The sequence below is a fragment of the Lissotriton helveticus genome, chromosome 2_1, assembly GCF_964261635.1.
Source record: "Lissotriton helveticus chromosome 2_1, aLisHel1.1, whole genome shotgun sequence".
NCBI classification, from domain to species: Eukaryota; Metazoa; Chordata; class Amphibia; order Caudata; family Salamandridae; genus Lissotriton; species Lissotriton helveticus.
Genome location: NC_136059.1, coordinates 1,091,519,486 through 1,091,535,856, shown reverse-complemented (window position 1 = coordinate 1,091,535,856; position 16,371 = coordinate 1,091,519,486). Strand labels below are relative to the sequence as shown.

General features: G+C 48.0%; 1 protein-coding gene across 7 annotated transcripts in view; it reads left to right on the top strand.

Moving 5' to 3' along the window:
* The window catches only part of MPDZ (multiple PDZ domain crumbs cell polarity complex component), an 832,961-nt gene that overhangs the window by 143,220 nt on the left and 673,370 nt on the right, over nucleotides 1-16,371 (top strand). The gene's annotated exons all lie outside the window — the stretch shown is intronic.

The window sequence follows — 16,371 nt, the reverse complement described above, 5'->3', positions numbered from 1 at the left end:
TGGGGTGGGCCATGGAACTTAATTAACTTCAAAGCGGCCTGTTCTGTCACAAGAAAATGTTTAGGTGGCACTTGGAAAGCTCCAGCTTTTGTCCTTATAGTTAGGCTGGCACCAAACCGGGTGGGAGGAAAGCTACCCCACAAATTGGTTTTGAGTGACCACAGAAGATGGAACTGGTCCACTGTGCACAAAGGGGAGAAGGGTTTCCTTCAATTTTGAGAGTGAGGACAACAGTAACTACTGAAGAAGTAGCTAGGCCAGTGTAGGAAACTGGGTTTTTGTTGCAGTACCACACCCAACTTTTTGCCTGGTATCTGGTGCAAAGTTAACTGAAAGTGTGCTAGGTTCCTGCTAACGAGGTCCATGGCGCCAGTGTTCTTTCCCTAAACTGTACAATTGCTTCACAATTGGCACCCCTTTAGGATCCTTGTAAGTCCCTAGTAAGTGGTACCCCTGGTAGGGCCTTGGAACTAAAGAGGGTCCCTAATGGCTACAGCACAAAGAGTGCCACCCAAGGAACCCCTCACCAAGCTCATGCAAATGCCATTGCAGCCTGAGTGTCTTGCTGCAGAGAAAACTGTTTCAGTGTGCTATGCCCGCAAAACAATGCATGAGGTATAGGTAAGTCACCACTACAGCAGGTCTTACAGCCCTAAGACAGGGTGCACTATACCCATGTGAGGGAATATCTACCAGAATGATATGTCCCGATGATATCTAACTTCACCTTTAGATATTACAGTGCACAGGGAAGCCATGACGAGTACGTTGGCTGGACATTCGTGATTACGAGTTCCCCAGCTACATGATGGCTTCTCTGTAACTCAAGGTTTTTGGGACCAAACACCTCATCTTAATAAATCCACAATTATGCCAGTGCTGGATTTATTAATAAATGTACGGAGAGGGCACATTAGAGGTGCTCCCTGAAAACCTACAGCCTACTATTGTGGTTACCAACTAGTTTCAGCCAGCCTGTCAACACTAGACATGTTTCTGGCCTCCTGGGCTGAAAGCCTTCACTCTCAGAGGCCAGGAACTAAGCCTGCTCTTGGCCTAGGTGAACACACCTCCAAGCAGGATGTGCATACCAGAGCGGGATGCTTCAAAGGCCCTGCCGCCTTTGAAATGCAACCCAAGCCTCTCCAGTTAGTGTTGATGCCAACCCCCCTGTCCTGTCCCCACTTTTTGGCGAGAGAACAAGCAGAACGATTTGTTAGATCAGGAGGTGTGTCCACACTTAGCCAGCACCACCCCTAAGGTGGGGCAACTGATGTTGACTCCACTTTTCACAATCCTTCATCTTGTGTTGGAGAGAATTAGCCTATAAGGTTCAGAGTTATGCCTACTTCCCACAGAAAGTGGTCCTATAGAGAGTGTAGTCACCCTCTATATGACTGCTAAATTGAGTATTTAGGTGCACCCCTCTACCCAGAACTTCAGATCCTAAGAAGAGAGAGGACACCGGAGAGCCTCAAAAACAGAAAAGACTGAATAGAGCACCTTACTTGGCCCCTGCCCTGCCGGCCTGTCTGCAACCCTCATCGAACACTGCACCAAAGTCGACTTGTCCTGCAGCTATTGACTACAGAAACTTGGGAGGACTGTCTGCCTTCGCAAAAGACTCAAGACTACCCGTGAACAATGGACTTGTTCCAAAGAACTCCAAAGGAGAAGACTCTGACCTCCGAAAACCGCCAAACTCGACACCCAAAGCTACTTCTGCACCTGTCACCGTCGGCCCGAGTCGAAGTGGCCCACCGATACCTACAAGGTTCCCCAGCCCTCCAGAGCTCGAGTGCATTGTGGTCTCACCCCACGTGGACTCGCCAACATCGCCTGCAGCCTCTGCATACAAGCCTCGCAACCGCGGCTGCTCTCGATAAGAGAAACCCGACACCTCTGCATCTGTCGCCCCCGGGCCATGGAGATGACGGCCCCAGGTGTCTCTGTTCCTAAGCATCACAAGTTTTGAACCCCCTTGTTGGTTAGACCCGACTGCCTTCCTAGCCAGAATCTGCAGCCTCTTTTTACTGAGACTGATCTCCATTAAGACCTATTGAGCTCACAACGCGGACTTGCGCCTTGCACCCAGCCCCCCACATGCCACTGGTGTTGTACTACTGATGTTGCCTTTTACCTTGCCCAGCACTCACCTTAACTCTGGGAGATTTGTCCTGTATGTCGATGTTACTGTACCTGTTTGCAGAACTTTTTTTCCTTCCATATGATAACATTGCAGAAATTGAAAATTGCAGTGTGTCCTTTTTAGGTCTCGTGGTGTTAACCGCGCGAAAGCGCGGTCTCGCCAGAGACCTATTGTTAGCGACACAGCTTTCCAGGCGACAGGACCTGGCCACGAGCATGGCGATCGGAGCGGGCCACGCGCGCGCGAACGCGCTCGCTGTGGCCATCTCCTGTCTCCTGGGAAGCTCCAACGCATGCGCACATACAGAGACACACACACGAGCGCCCATGCACGCACGCACACATACATACAGAGACACCCTCCCCGTCACACACATACACACACGCGTGCGCACACACACACACAAGTGCACCGAGCCCCCCCACCGCCGCACACATACACACACACACACACACACACACGAGTGCACCGAGCCCGCCGTCGCACACATACACACACACACACACTAGTGCACCGAGCCCCCCCCCGCCGTCGCACACATACACACACGCGCGCACACACACACGAGTGCACCAAGACCCCCTCCTCCCTCCTACCTCCTACAACTAAGGCACACTTACCGCTACTCCGGACTTCAGCCACCACCGTGGGGCTCTCCCTCGGGCATGGGAGCCCCGCGTCACCACTGCTCGTCTCCTGGCCAGCCACTCCGTGGGTGCGAGCTATCAGCACCAAACGGAAGTCCCGCCCACCGTAGTTTTCGTCACGTGCACGTCTTCGTTTTTTTTTCGTCTTGTTTCATTAGCAGTTGCCTTTTACTTTTTGTTTAATTTTGTTTATAGTACGGATTTCACTTCACATCTGCGCTATTTCAGAAAGTAACCCTAAAACTTGTAAAACAAATTTAGTAAAGATGATCACTGGGCTGAACTTTGATGGGGCACTATTAAGCCAGTGACCTGCACGGCTGTCACTGACCACTTACAGAATCTGAAATAATTTGCCAGGTTAACCATTTACCTGCTGCAAAATTGTACTAGTTCCAGAGCACTGAGAGTCCGTATTTCTAAGGAAGCCCTGATAATCACTTGTGCTAAAAAATTAATAGAGAAGCCAACCGGAGAAGCTGGAGCACCTGCTGGACTTCCACCCGACCTGGCAGATGGCTATTGACCCGTGCAAGATCGTCACTGAGAGCTGTCAAGCACACGTATGAGTCGATCAGAGGTGGGAGAATCCATCGAAGATGTTCTCCAGATTGAGAAGCTGTCCCCTGCAGATTGAAATACTTTTACCTTGGAAACTTCCTAAACCGCGAGGTATACTGAAAGATATGTGGATGGCAGTGTTCTGCCGAATGATCCACAGCAATGTAGCTGCCCCATGACCTCTGACCACATACCCTCACCTCGTCTCCGTCAAGCCTTGAGTGGAGTCGTTTGTATGGTGAGACCGGTGTGGCGCAGGTCTGGACAATTGGCTATTTGAGATCACAGCAGGGTAGGAGGAGAGGCAAGGCCAGGGTGCCAAGCTGGGGTAGAGATGTGGTGGCTTGTGTGGCTCTTAAAGACAACACTGGGAATAAAGACACACACTCAGACCAGGGGCTGCTGTTCTTTTCCCTCGTGGATGCCTGACTCTTTGAACCGAAAGGAAATAGGTTCATTTCAGACTTCCGACGGAAGGTTAATTAATACTGCTACTTGACTAAATGAAATTCACAAAACTGTATGGGTTTTATCAGGAAATTACACCTCAATGACTTGAAGCCACTTCCTTTCGCTAACTGAATGAAACATACAAAGGCCCGAGTGGGCTTAAATTGAATGGGTGTGCAGTGCACACTAGCAAACTTTATATTGGTGCTTTGTGTAACATTGAACTGGCTGCTAGATATAGAAACAGGAGCAAACATACATGACCCTACACTCTCCCGGTGGTTAGTGCGCACTGAATAGGGTTGTGATGTGTTGTATATTTGTACTTCATTCAATATGGCTACATTTAATCTTAGCATTTTGATTGGGGCGGGGAATAATTATTATGTCCTTGCAATTCTCTAAAATTATAATCTCAGGATATTTTAAGGGGTTTCTGTGGTATGATGCCTGTAAATAATGAGGTAGCAAGTTGACGTGCTGAAAAGCATTAATTCTGTTTTAGAAATGTCAATCCGGTACCCTGGCAAAGCTATAAAACAGGCAAATTTCAGATTGAGCCAAGACGCAGATAATACAGAACTTGGAAGATTTGGGTGAGAAAGATTATTGACAACCCATGGTGTGACAGATGTTTTAGGCATAATTGCCTGTATATTTGAAAAGGTGTAACATCCTCTGGTCATATGCGTAAATCTTACCAATTCCTTTAAACAGACAGGAATGCACATTAATCCAGGTTTCACAGATATGTTCAAATGGATAGCTTAAATCTGATTGCAGAGTTTAGTTTTTCAGAAACATTTACCACCCAGTACTTGTTACATTAAAGTGAGACATGGTTTTATGTCACAACTACCAAAGATCAGTTCAACCTGTAGCTAAGGAGACATGGTAACTTTCTGAATGAAATATTCAGTTCCACGGTTTCTATTAACTAAACTCAGGATAATTGGGCAGGCTGATCTGTGCTGCTACTGACGTCTTTCAGGGGCCTAGATGTTAGCCTTTTGATGGTTTAGTGATGGCCTAGTGCTGTGACATGGAGTTAGGTCAGACCAATAGTACTAGGAGCTGCAGTGGGAACTCAAATGAATACGGTTTTAACACATAGATTAGCTGTGACATTGTTAGCATGCTCCCAATTCCCCCTATTCAGACATTCCTTTATTAAACAAGCATTTGCAAGCCATGTAGACGTTGAAGAGCATAGGGCTGAGGGAGTACCCCTGTGGGACTCCGCAGGTGGTAGGTGTAGGGTCCGAGAGGAAAGGGGGAGTCTGACCCGCTGTGTTCTGCCGGAGAGGAAGGAGCAAATCCAGTCGAGGGCCTTGCCTTGCATCCCTGCTTTGTGGAGTCTGCGTATTAGGGTGCGGTGAGAGACTGTGTCAAGCGCCGCTGAGAGATTGAGTAGGATGTGGGCTGCTGTTCTCCTTTGTCCAGTAAGGTACGGATGTCGTCTGTTGCGTTGAGGAGGGCGGTTTCCGTACTGTGTTTTTTTCTGAAGCTGGATTGGGAGGAGTTGAGGATGTTGTGCTCTTCGATGAATGTGGCGAGTTGGCTGTTGATGGCTTTCTCGATGACTTTCACTGGGAACGGGAGCATGGAGATGAGTCTGTAGTTTTTGAGGTCGGTGGGGTCCGTCGAGGGTTTCTTCAGGAGGGGGTTGATCTCAGCATGTTTCCAGTTGTCAGAGAATGAGGCGGTTGCCAGGGAGCGGTTGATGGTGTGGCAGAGCATGGGTGCGATGGTGTTGGCGGCTCTGTTGAAAATGTGGTGGGGGCAGGGGTCCGTTGGGGCCCCGGAGTGGATTGGCTTCATCGTCTTCAGTGTGTCTTCGGTGGTGAGAGCTGTCCAGTTGTTGATCGCTGGCTTCAGGGTGTCAGGGGTGGTTGGTGAGGGTTCAGTGTGTTGGTTGTCTTCATCGAAGTTGTCGTAGATGCTCTTAATTTTGTGGTGGAAAAAGGTGCTGAGTTTGTCGCAGAGGACTTGTGAGGGAGGGATGTCGGTGGCCTCGCTGGTGGGTTGGATGAACTCCTTGATGATGTTGAAGAGTTCTTTGCTGTTGTGTGCATGAGTGGAGATTTTGTATTCAATCGCTTTTTTCCTTGTTTTTCTGATGAGTTGGTGGTGGGTGTTGGTGGCGGCTCTGAAGTTGATGTGGACTTCTGTGGGTTTGGTGTTCCTCCAAGCCTTTTCAAGCCGGTGGCAAGTGCGTCTGGACTCTCGAAGTTCGGTAGTGAACCATCTAGCTATCTTGGTGTGGGAGTTGTTGTTTTTCTTCAAGGGGGCCTTGGCGCTGGCGCTGTCGGAGATCCCTCTGTGCAGGGTTCGTGCTGTGGTGTTGGGATCGTCGTTTTCTGCTGTGGTTGGGGTGGAGTTGCTGAATGATGAGGTTAGCTGGTCATCTGTGACTCTGGCTCAGTTTTTCTGCGGGAGCAGATGCTGGTGTCTGTGGATGGTGGGTGTTCTGAAGGTGAAGTGGATCCATCGATGGTCAGTCCATGGGAGTTCAGTGGTGTGGCTAAAGGTGATGTTGATGGAGTTTCCTGTTGTGAGGAGGGGGTTGAGGGTGTGTCCTTCTGAGTGCATGGGTTCGATCACGATCTGGCAGAGTCTAATGTTGTGAAGGTTGTCAAGGATGGATTTGATGCTGGGGCCCAGTTGGTTGTCGAACTGGAAGTTGAGGTCTTCCAGTAGGGTGGAGTTGGTGGACGTGATGGCATGTGGGAGATGATGTTCGTGATGGAGTTGCTGAAAAGTCTGTGGGGTCCAGGGGGTCTGTAGATGAGGGTTCTTTGGAGGATGGAGGTAGGGCTGGGCAGTATCTTGAAGTGAAGGTGTTCCATCAGGTCTGTGGGCTGGTCGGGGAGAGTTCTCAGGTGGAGGGTGGATTTGTGGACAATGGCGATTCCTCCCCCCGGGTGGGTGGCATGGTCCTTCCTGGAGATCTTGTATCCTTGGGGAATGGCGATGTCCGGTCCCGAGTTGGGGTTTGTCCAGGTTTTGGTAAAGAATGCTACGTCCGGGGTGGTGCTGTCGAGGAGGTCCCAGATTTCCGTGGCGTGTTTGTGGAGGGATCGGACATTGAGGATGATGCCTTGCAGGATCTTCGGTTCGGTTGTGTTCTTGCGGGCAGGTTGCGTGGGCCCGTGGTCTTGGTGGTGCTGCAGGTGTGCCGGCAGCGGTGACAGCTGAAGGGTCCATGGGTGTCAGCTGGTGATGCTAGCTTGCAGTTGTTGCGGCCTGGTTTGAGAGCTTGGAGTGCCGCTGGATTGTAGCATTGGCGGTGCCCAGATCTAGGGTTCCTGGCACTGGTCTCATGCGGATCGGGGACGGGCGCAGACAGGCTTGCCTTTGGCACGCCGGTGGCCGCCATTAAGTAGGGGTCGGGGAGGGCTGAATAGCTGGGAGGCAGGAGCCGGGAGGGGAGCTGGATTGGGCTGGTCGCACTGGTCGTGTTGGGGGGGAGGTGCCGCAAGGGCAGCAGCGGCGGTAAAAAACGGGCTGAAAAAGGCAAAAGGAAAAAGGCAAAAAGAGAGAGAAAAGTTCGAATAAAGCAGCAAAAGTGCAAGAAAGAGTGGAGGAAAGACACAGAGGACACATAAGGAGAGTGAAAGGGGAGATTGAGATGAGGGTAAAAAACGAGTGAAAAAAGGAGGAAAGACACAGGGAGGGTGAAAGGGGGAGCTTGAAATAAGGGGAACAACAGAAAATGGAGGAAAGACCCAGAAGGAGAATGAAGGGGGGATAGAAGTGAGGGTAAAAAACGAGTGAAAAAGGAAAGAAAAAGCAGAGCGAGAGAATGGAGACAGAGGTCCACTGGACCACCAGGGATGAGGCGCAGGTGAAACCTGCGGGTGGAGGATGACCTCGAACACCAACACTCGAGAGTGCAGGGACTCGGGGGAAGGCCTCACTTAATGGTGGAGCTGCGAGGGAGGGAGAGCAATTTCAGTGACAATGAGTCAGTGGGCTTGCTCCATGTTTGAATTTTGCCATAATGGTCTTCCTTATCGGTTGGTCTTTTCTCTTACTTTTACTTTACATTTTTATGTTATATATACACTGTGACTATTCAATTTTTACTTTGTGCTTTTGTATGTACTATCTGCCTTGAAAAAGCCCCAGTTCTGCGCGCCATTAAGTGGACCTTCACCTGTCCTGGTTCATATGTATACTTTCAGAATCAATGGGTTTGGGGTCTCTCATTCACTAAGAACAAGTGGCAACATAGATATCCTCATTAATTAAGTTTGGGCAAATCCAGAAACTATCACCCCTCTAACATTAGCTATAAGATTTATGACATTTCGGGAATAATATCTAAGCTACATAGTCACAAAATTATCAGTGAATGGGGTTTTGATTGCATATCAGACATACTCATTATACATTTACAGAATTGAAGCTCATGCCAGAAATGTGCATTTGATGAAATATCAATCCATCACTTGCTACATGTTCAATTACACGTCTTCAAGCTGAAATAAAAAAGGGGTCTCTGCGCTTGAAGACATGAGATTCTTACAACACAGAGCAACCCATGGGAAAAAGAATCTGACTGTCAGTTCAATGGCTTTAATTACATTTCCGGGAAAAATCTCTGATGCTGCACAGGTACAAAACTGCTTCAAGTATCCCGCCTTCGGTTTCACTGTGGCAGCTACAATTTCTTTTTTTTTTTTTTTTTTTCGAAAACCTTTATTGTACAGAGAGAGCTCACAAATACGGGCCTACAACCCACCGGGCTGGCCACCACATAGCAAAAGTATCAGGAGCAATGTATAAAGTGTCACAGTATACAAAGGCTACGAAACAGGGGAAATAACAAGCATCGTAGAGCAGTCTCAGGAGCAAACAAATAGAAAGGTAGTTTTCTTTTTTAAAAAGGACGGGTTAGGGAGGTCAGGAGCATGGCGGGCCGCGAAACAAATCAGAGGGGCGGGGTCGCGGCGGGCAGCAATATAGCGATCTCAAAAAACACAGGAGAAACAAATACGAAATAGGTATACCAAGAAGCACCGGTCAAAACAACGGACATGAGGAAAGGCCACTGCGCACACTGTCCAATGCCCGCCCACCGCAGCCACCACCCGTCCCACCAATCAGCACAGAAAAGGACCCAAATACAAAAACAATACGAAACGCACCCCCAATAGAGAAGAAAACCCCACAAAAGGGGGAGGGGGAAGGGAAAGGGGAAAAAAGAAAGGAAGGGACTCTCACCCAAACACTCGTCCCCAGGCGACAAACCAGGAAAAACAAAAATCCGGTACAAAATAGACAACAAAAATAAGAAGACACACATAGCAAATCACAATCATCGTAATACCAGAAAAGTACACCAGAAAGACACCTGGGGGACAAACAACGAGACAGAGCCCCGAAAAAGGGGATACACAAGGGCCATAGAACCAAAAAGGGAGAAAAAGGGGAGGAAAAAGACCCCTCCAAAAACAACAACAGACCCCCCCACCCACCCCACAAGCCCACCCTGCACCCCTGCAGAAGGCTACAGCCTACCCCCCAGCAGCGTGCCTGTCGCCCTAAATAGAACCCGAAATATAGAAGAAGAGGAACAGGGTAGAAACAAAGACAAAAGGGAAGGGGTAGGGGAGGGAAAGATCAGCACACACGGGAGAGGGCGAAAAAACAGTATTATCTGCATCCATCCCGCCACCCGTAATAAGGGAGAGGTAGAGCCCACGGGAAGTTAACGATATTAGGATAAGTTTCAGGAGTCCCATGAAGTTACACAACAGCACAACAGCACATGTCAGTCACAGATCAAAAAAAAAAAAAAACGAGACTACCGCATATAGAAAGTCATTTCAGCCCTGTCCACTTTTGTCCAAAGTTATAACCATCCGAACAAACAAAGACCAAACGGCGAGGGACACAGGGCAGAGGAGAAAATCCCGCGGCAGTCCTGAGAAGAAACGTGAAAGAAAATACTGAAGATCCAGGAAAGTCATGGTACAACGTTCGCATCGCAGGCACAGTTCCAAGGACAGTTCCAACGAGGCAAGCCCAGCCGGGTCGGCACATGCGTCTCGGCCAAGGAGCCGACGCGATGAGAAACAGGAAGGATCATCGAGGTCAGGCCAGGATGCAAGCGGACCGCAGACCAGTGGCCGAGGCAACAAAGGAGGACGACGAGGGGCGTCGGAAACTCTCCGACCCAAGGATGCGGTCTCCGCCGGGGGCACAGAGTCCAGGAGCACACCAGCCGTAACCTGCAACGAGGAGGCCAAATCCGATGACGGGGGCCCGTCCAGTTCAAAATGAGGGTTCGCCTCCACAACGGAGACAGGTGCAGCCACGGTAGTCCGCCAGGAGTTCAGTGCATCCAGGACAACTTGAAGTGCAGGAAACTCTTTACAAGATCCGACATCCGGGCCATGTGGCGGGCCCCCAGTGCTCGCCCAGGCCCGGCAGAGACTCCCAGGGTCGGCCGCCATCTTAGGAGCCCAGCAAGTCCTCGGCCGTCGGGGGCCCCGGCGGGGCAACACCAAAGCAAAAGGAAGTCAGCCGAACTGCGGCAGGGCGCCCCAAGGCAGGAAGGAGACCCAACAGAAGAAGGATTTTCGTCGGCCCCCTCGTGCCGCCGGCCCCGTTCTCCGAGCTTGGGCGGAAATTCAAAATGGCCGGGCCGGGGAACAAAGGGGGGGACCAAGCCGGAGAAATGAGTAGGCTCTCCCGCGAGGGGCAGCGTCCGCACCCCAGGGCCCAGGCCAGTCGGGTCCGCCAACAGGCACAGCCGGACTATTCGCACATCAGCCTCCGCATCCAGATCCACAGCGCCAGCAAGGGCCGACCATCGTGTTCCGTCACGTCCCGGCGTCGCAAGGAGGTCCAGGCCAGTCCGCCCCGGAGGCTCCGAGCGGGATCGCTGCACAGGATCGACAGCACCCAGGATCACCGGAGCAACGGGTAAGTGTCCACAAAGTGACTTCAATACCAAAACACAGCAAGGAGGGCTTCCCGGGGCAGGAGTAATACAGGATAAACGAAGAAAACAGGCGGTAGAACGGAGCCGAGCTAAAACGCGGCCATCTCGGTCGCGAGCTAGGCTCCTCCCCCCGGCAGCTACAATTTCAGTGGTGGCCCGCTCAGGAAAGGTTTTTCTTCTCAAAAAGTGGCAAAGTCCCCTTCTTTGTTGGGACCTAAAAAATGTTTCAGTGTTATTTTTAAAGAACAGTGACCAAGTCCCTTACCGAATTGGGAGTTATAAACGTTTTTGAACTGTGATTTCGAGACTTTCACCGGGACTAATCCACTAGGCTTTTTCCGACTAGGAATCCATCACGGTCTGCTTAAAATCGCACCTAGGTCCCGGGGCACCTTTTTCATAGAGTATCATTGGTGCATTACGCTTTTTGGCACTATTTTCACCTAATTATTATTATTAATTATTAAATGTTGTTCTTCTTATACTTTTACATTTTTTCTCTTTATTTTGAAATTGGCTGTAGAGTTTAATTATGTTTTATATTACTTTTTTACTGTCTTTGCACCACTTAACTACTTTGCACATTCCTTTAATTTAACCCTGACTGCTTTGCATCACATTACCTGAGATTGAGCACAGATTTATTATATTTCCAATCCAAAATGTCTTTATTTCGGCCATTTGAGACCATAAAAGATCATTAAAAAGCATTTAAAAAACATAGAACATACATTAAAGACAAGGCAAGGTGCAACACACAGCTAATTCATTTTCCAGGACGGTCTAAGGCATGAGGAGGCAATTAACTCTATTTCATTACAGTTCATTACTAGTTTAACAGAAGATCATCCTTTTAGTATTTTCCCCTTATCTGCCACATGGCCATTAAGTACTTGGCAACTGCAAAAACTATATGGTGCAGGGTACTTGTCTTCAAGATTCTGTATGAATGTAAATAGTTCCTAATGCCCAAATTCCTACACAGTGACACTAGCCAATATTTCCTCGGTCTAGTGTAGGCAGGGCAAAAAAACAACACATGTGGTTCGTCCTCCTCATTCTCACTGCACCCAGGACATGTTTTGTCATCCGACACTGACCATTTGCTAGTAAAAGTTTTAAGGGGCAGGGTCCCAAGCCTCCATTGAATGAACAGTTTCCTTGCGAAGATAGGAAATATAATGTCCATAAAACCTTCAGATTAAAAAGAGTTTTTGGAGTCCAGAAATTGTTCAGTTAGGGTGCCGAATTTGGATGCACACACAAGCGAAACTAGACTTTTGTCCTTAAAGATCTTAACAAGCCTTTTGGGTGCCACCCCTAGACAGCCTCTTTCAGGAGCCTCCCACAACTCAGGCAGTCCCAAGCGATAGAATTCTCGTTTGATATAAGCCAACCAAGGAATTCTGTCACGATGATTGGTGTTGAATAAGTGCTTGAGATCTTGCCTGTAGTGGGAAAGTTTACCAGTAGACCAGAGCCTGTGCCAAAACCTCAGTGGTTTTAGTGCCAATTCATCCCCTATTGAAGGGAGCCCCAGGTCTAATCTCAGGGTTAGCAAGGGTGTGCCTGGGGGGAGAGCCAACAGGCGTCTAAGGAAATTATTTTCTACCTTCACAAGTTCTGTCCCAGCCTTATGACCCCACAACTCACCACCATAAGATGATGCTGCTTTGGCTTGGGTTTTGTACATCTCCAAGGCTGGACTGATAGGTTTAAAGGTTGATAAATTCTTGACCTTCAGAATTGCCCCCACCATTTGGGATAACTTTAGACGGGATCTAGCTATCTGTGGACCCCATGACAAATTTTCGTGTAAAGTTACCCCCAAATACTGGAACGTTCTGACCCTTTCCAGCCTATCGGATCCCAGGGTTGGATTGGGCCTAGATGTTGTGGAGGGGTTGAATACCATGAATTTGTTTTTTTCTGCATTGATCTCCAGGCCATGCGCCCTGCAGAAATCCCCAAACCCATCCAGTATCCGTTGGATCCCCATCGGGGATTTGGAAAGCAGGAGGGTATCATCGGCAAACATGATAGCCGGAACCCTCCTGCCTGCCAACCTAGGTGCGTCGTTGTCCCTGACATTATCAAGATGGGATATGACACTGTTAACAAAGAGGCAAAACAGGGTCGGCGCAAGAACGCAACCCTGTCTTACCCCTCTGAGAATTGAAAACCTAGAGGACAATGCTCCATCCCTCCCACACCTAACCTGGGCAAAATTACCGTTGTGGAGCCTGATTATAGCCTGCAGCAGTTGTGGAGGAACGCCCAACTCCTTCAGAACCACCCTTAATTTCTTGCGGGGTACCAAATCGAATGCGGACTTCAGGTCCACAAACACCATGTACAGACTCCCCCCCTCGATCCCCACTGTTTTCCAGTAGAGAAGGACGAGGCGGAAAATCTGATCCATGGTGGACGTGTTTTTCCTGAAGCCCGCCTGGAGGGGACTGAGGATCGCATTGTACTCCATCCAGTCTAGAAGATGGTCCAGGAGAAGGCGGGCAAAACGTTTTTGGGGTACATGTATAAGGCTGTTCGGCCTGTAGTTGGCTGGGAGCAGAGGAGAGCCCTTTTTAAATATCGGTACTATCTCTACCCCCAGCCAAGTTCAGGGGATCTCCATCCCTCCAAAGATAGAATTAAATATGATTAAGAAGTATGGGCCCCAGATCTCTGGATGGCATCTAAACAAATCTCCGGGGAGTTTGTCGAGTCCTGGGGCCTTCCCCAACGCCAATCTCTCCTTGGCATTTACTACCTCACCCAGTGTGAATTCTAATTTGTCTGCAGACTCAGATGGGGTGTTGAGGGCTACCTCATTGGCAGTATCAGGGATGTCTTGATACAGTTTACTAAAATGGGATTCCCATACGGAGGCAGCGATGTTTGGCTCCACTGCTGACTTTGGTTCGCCTGTGCCTGTATTGACTAGGGACCAGAATTTTCTTGAGTGCCTGGTTTCCAGTGACAGAGATAAGTCATGCCATCTCTCCCAGTCCCATTCTGACTTTGCCTGGGCGATGGCTTCCCTATATTTACGTCTCAGCTCAACTACCTTATCCTTGTTGGTACCAGACTTTATCATAAAAATCAGCTCGGTCTTTATCTTTTTACAAGTGGAATTGTACCAAGCTGAGGTTAGTGTCCTCTTCTTCCTAGTCACCACCTCAGGGTAAAAAACCTCTCCTAAACTTCCCACTATATCTGTATGGATTTGGGCTAGTTTCTCATTAAAATCAGTAGTTCTAGGTTTGTTAATTAGTTCGTCCATTTCAACTAACTTTAGGAGTGCCAGTTCATAAATTTTTGTAATGCACTCTGTTGAACTTACTAATTTCCCCCATCTTACCCTGCGTCTGTTGTTGGATAAAACCAGGTTCCCTGTGTCTTCACTTGGGTTTGTAAGCGACGACCCTGCTTCGGGGACTGGGTGAGCATATCTAAACAGAGGGCATTGTGGTCACTATCTGTTCTTTCAATTACCCTGAAGTCCTGAACCTTGGACCACATGCCTGTATCTACAAAAATGTAGTCCAGGCGCGATTCGTGGTCCTTCCTATTAAAGGTACACAACGAAGGGGTATCGGATGGAGTGTGCCCATTACAAGCCCTCAGGGCAAAATTCAAAGTTAGGGACATAATCTGGACCGCTAGAGGGGACCATGATTTTGGATTAGGGGATTGGCAGGGGGGGATCCCCCAGTAATCATCTTCAGCAGTTAGGGCACCCTCCTTCAAACCTTTCAGAGGGTCGAAGTGGCAGTTGAAGTCTCCGCCCATCAGTATCTTACAGTCGGCGGGTAGTTGCCCCAAAAATGAAGATACATCATCCAGAGTGGATGATTCCATGGACACACTGACTGGGCGCGAGTACACATTGACAATCGCCAGGTTATGTGACATCTAGCCGGTGGTGGCCTTATCCTTTGAGATGAACACTTGTTTACCCCAAATAATAATCTACTTTCCTATAATAAGCCGTGTCAGTACGCTTGCTTTCCTTGTCTGATGGGGAGAGTCACCTGTGGCCTGTGCACAAGAACTTTTTTGCCTGTATGTATGACAAGAGGCTGGTAGAATGTAGTGTGTCAGACGGTGAGGCCTTATGTTGTATGTACTTTACGAAGCTGGGAAAGTGATTGGTTTCCGCACATACTTAATACAGAAGATAATCTATTGAATGTGACAGTGTGACGGTTGAGTTTACTTTTTAGATGTAAAATAGTCTGCCATGCATTTCAATAGAACCACCTACTAGAGGGTGAAATAATACACCAAACAGCAAATAGCATGTGGAGAAGAGATACATAGTTCTCTGGGTGGGGCAAAACTGTACTCAATGTATAGTTTAAAGAATTGGTAACAGTAGGTTTTGCAGACAGCTGCAGTGTCAACCCGAGACTCAGAATTGCAGGATCAAATGTTTTCACAAGTGCATTAGATTTAGGAATTCTCCATGGGCATGTATACCTCCAGTGCGGAGAAAAAAAGAGAAACAAATTTGCTTTGCAAATATACCAATTCATGTGGATTGGTTGCCATGTGACCAATCCTAGGAGTGGGTGCATATGCAGAGCTGCATAGATTTGCATATCTACTCTTATGCATTTGAGTGAGTCCGAAAACGATACAAATTGTAGGCATATTTTTCCGATTCATTTTTTTTTTTACCTTTTGCTAATTATCATTGAATTGGGCACCCTGCATTGTAGACGTTAGTTGATTCATGGTGTCGGAGATAAAATAGTCAGACTGCCACAAATAACATGCCTCCTCAGATAGGGCCACATGTACCCAAGGATTTACAAATATTTTTGTTTCAATATTTTTTTATTGAGGAATCACAATATGAGCATATGAAGCGAATGCTGCATTGATTCCGAAATCATCATCTAGGGCCACGTTTCTTTAGTCCTAGAAGTCCAACGCCTTCCTACCGATATCACATAGAGTTGTGAAAATCTGCTCCTGAGGTTATTAAGAGCATGTGAAAGCATGATGAATAAGCCAGAGGTGCAGAAGTGACCATTTGTTAACTATACTCCCCTAAATCCCAGTCTCCGATGGTAATCTGTAAGTAACATAGACATCCCAAAGGAAATATTTCCAGCCATCTCTTTCAGCTTGACCATGAATGCAGTTTGATTTTGGTTAACATTATCTCTTGTCCAATGATTAAACATATCTGAAAAAATATTTTAAAATGTTCGTTTTTATGCTTGAACTTTGCAACCCGCTATATTGGTCCTTCAAGGAAAGTGTCATTCTGATATCTGATCATAGTAGTACCAAAATATAGTGTTTAATTAGGAGATTTAGTTTGTCTGTTTCAAGATGAATAAACATGAGTGGGGTTTAGGTGCAGAGACATAAAATGGGCCCAAAGCATTTAACCAAGGTTAAACGGCATACACGCCCCCAAGGCTGTGGTATTACATAAAATATTCATTTCACTATGTATTGCTCAAGTAATGGTAGGGTTTGTCGAGTTTTAACTATTTCTTTTTCACAGAGATGACAATAACACATCCAATGGGGAAGCAGTCCTGCTGATGACCGAGCCTGTTAAAATGCACCCACCACATACAAGGATGCCA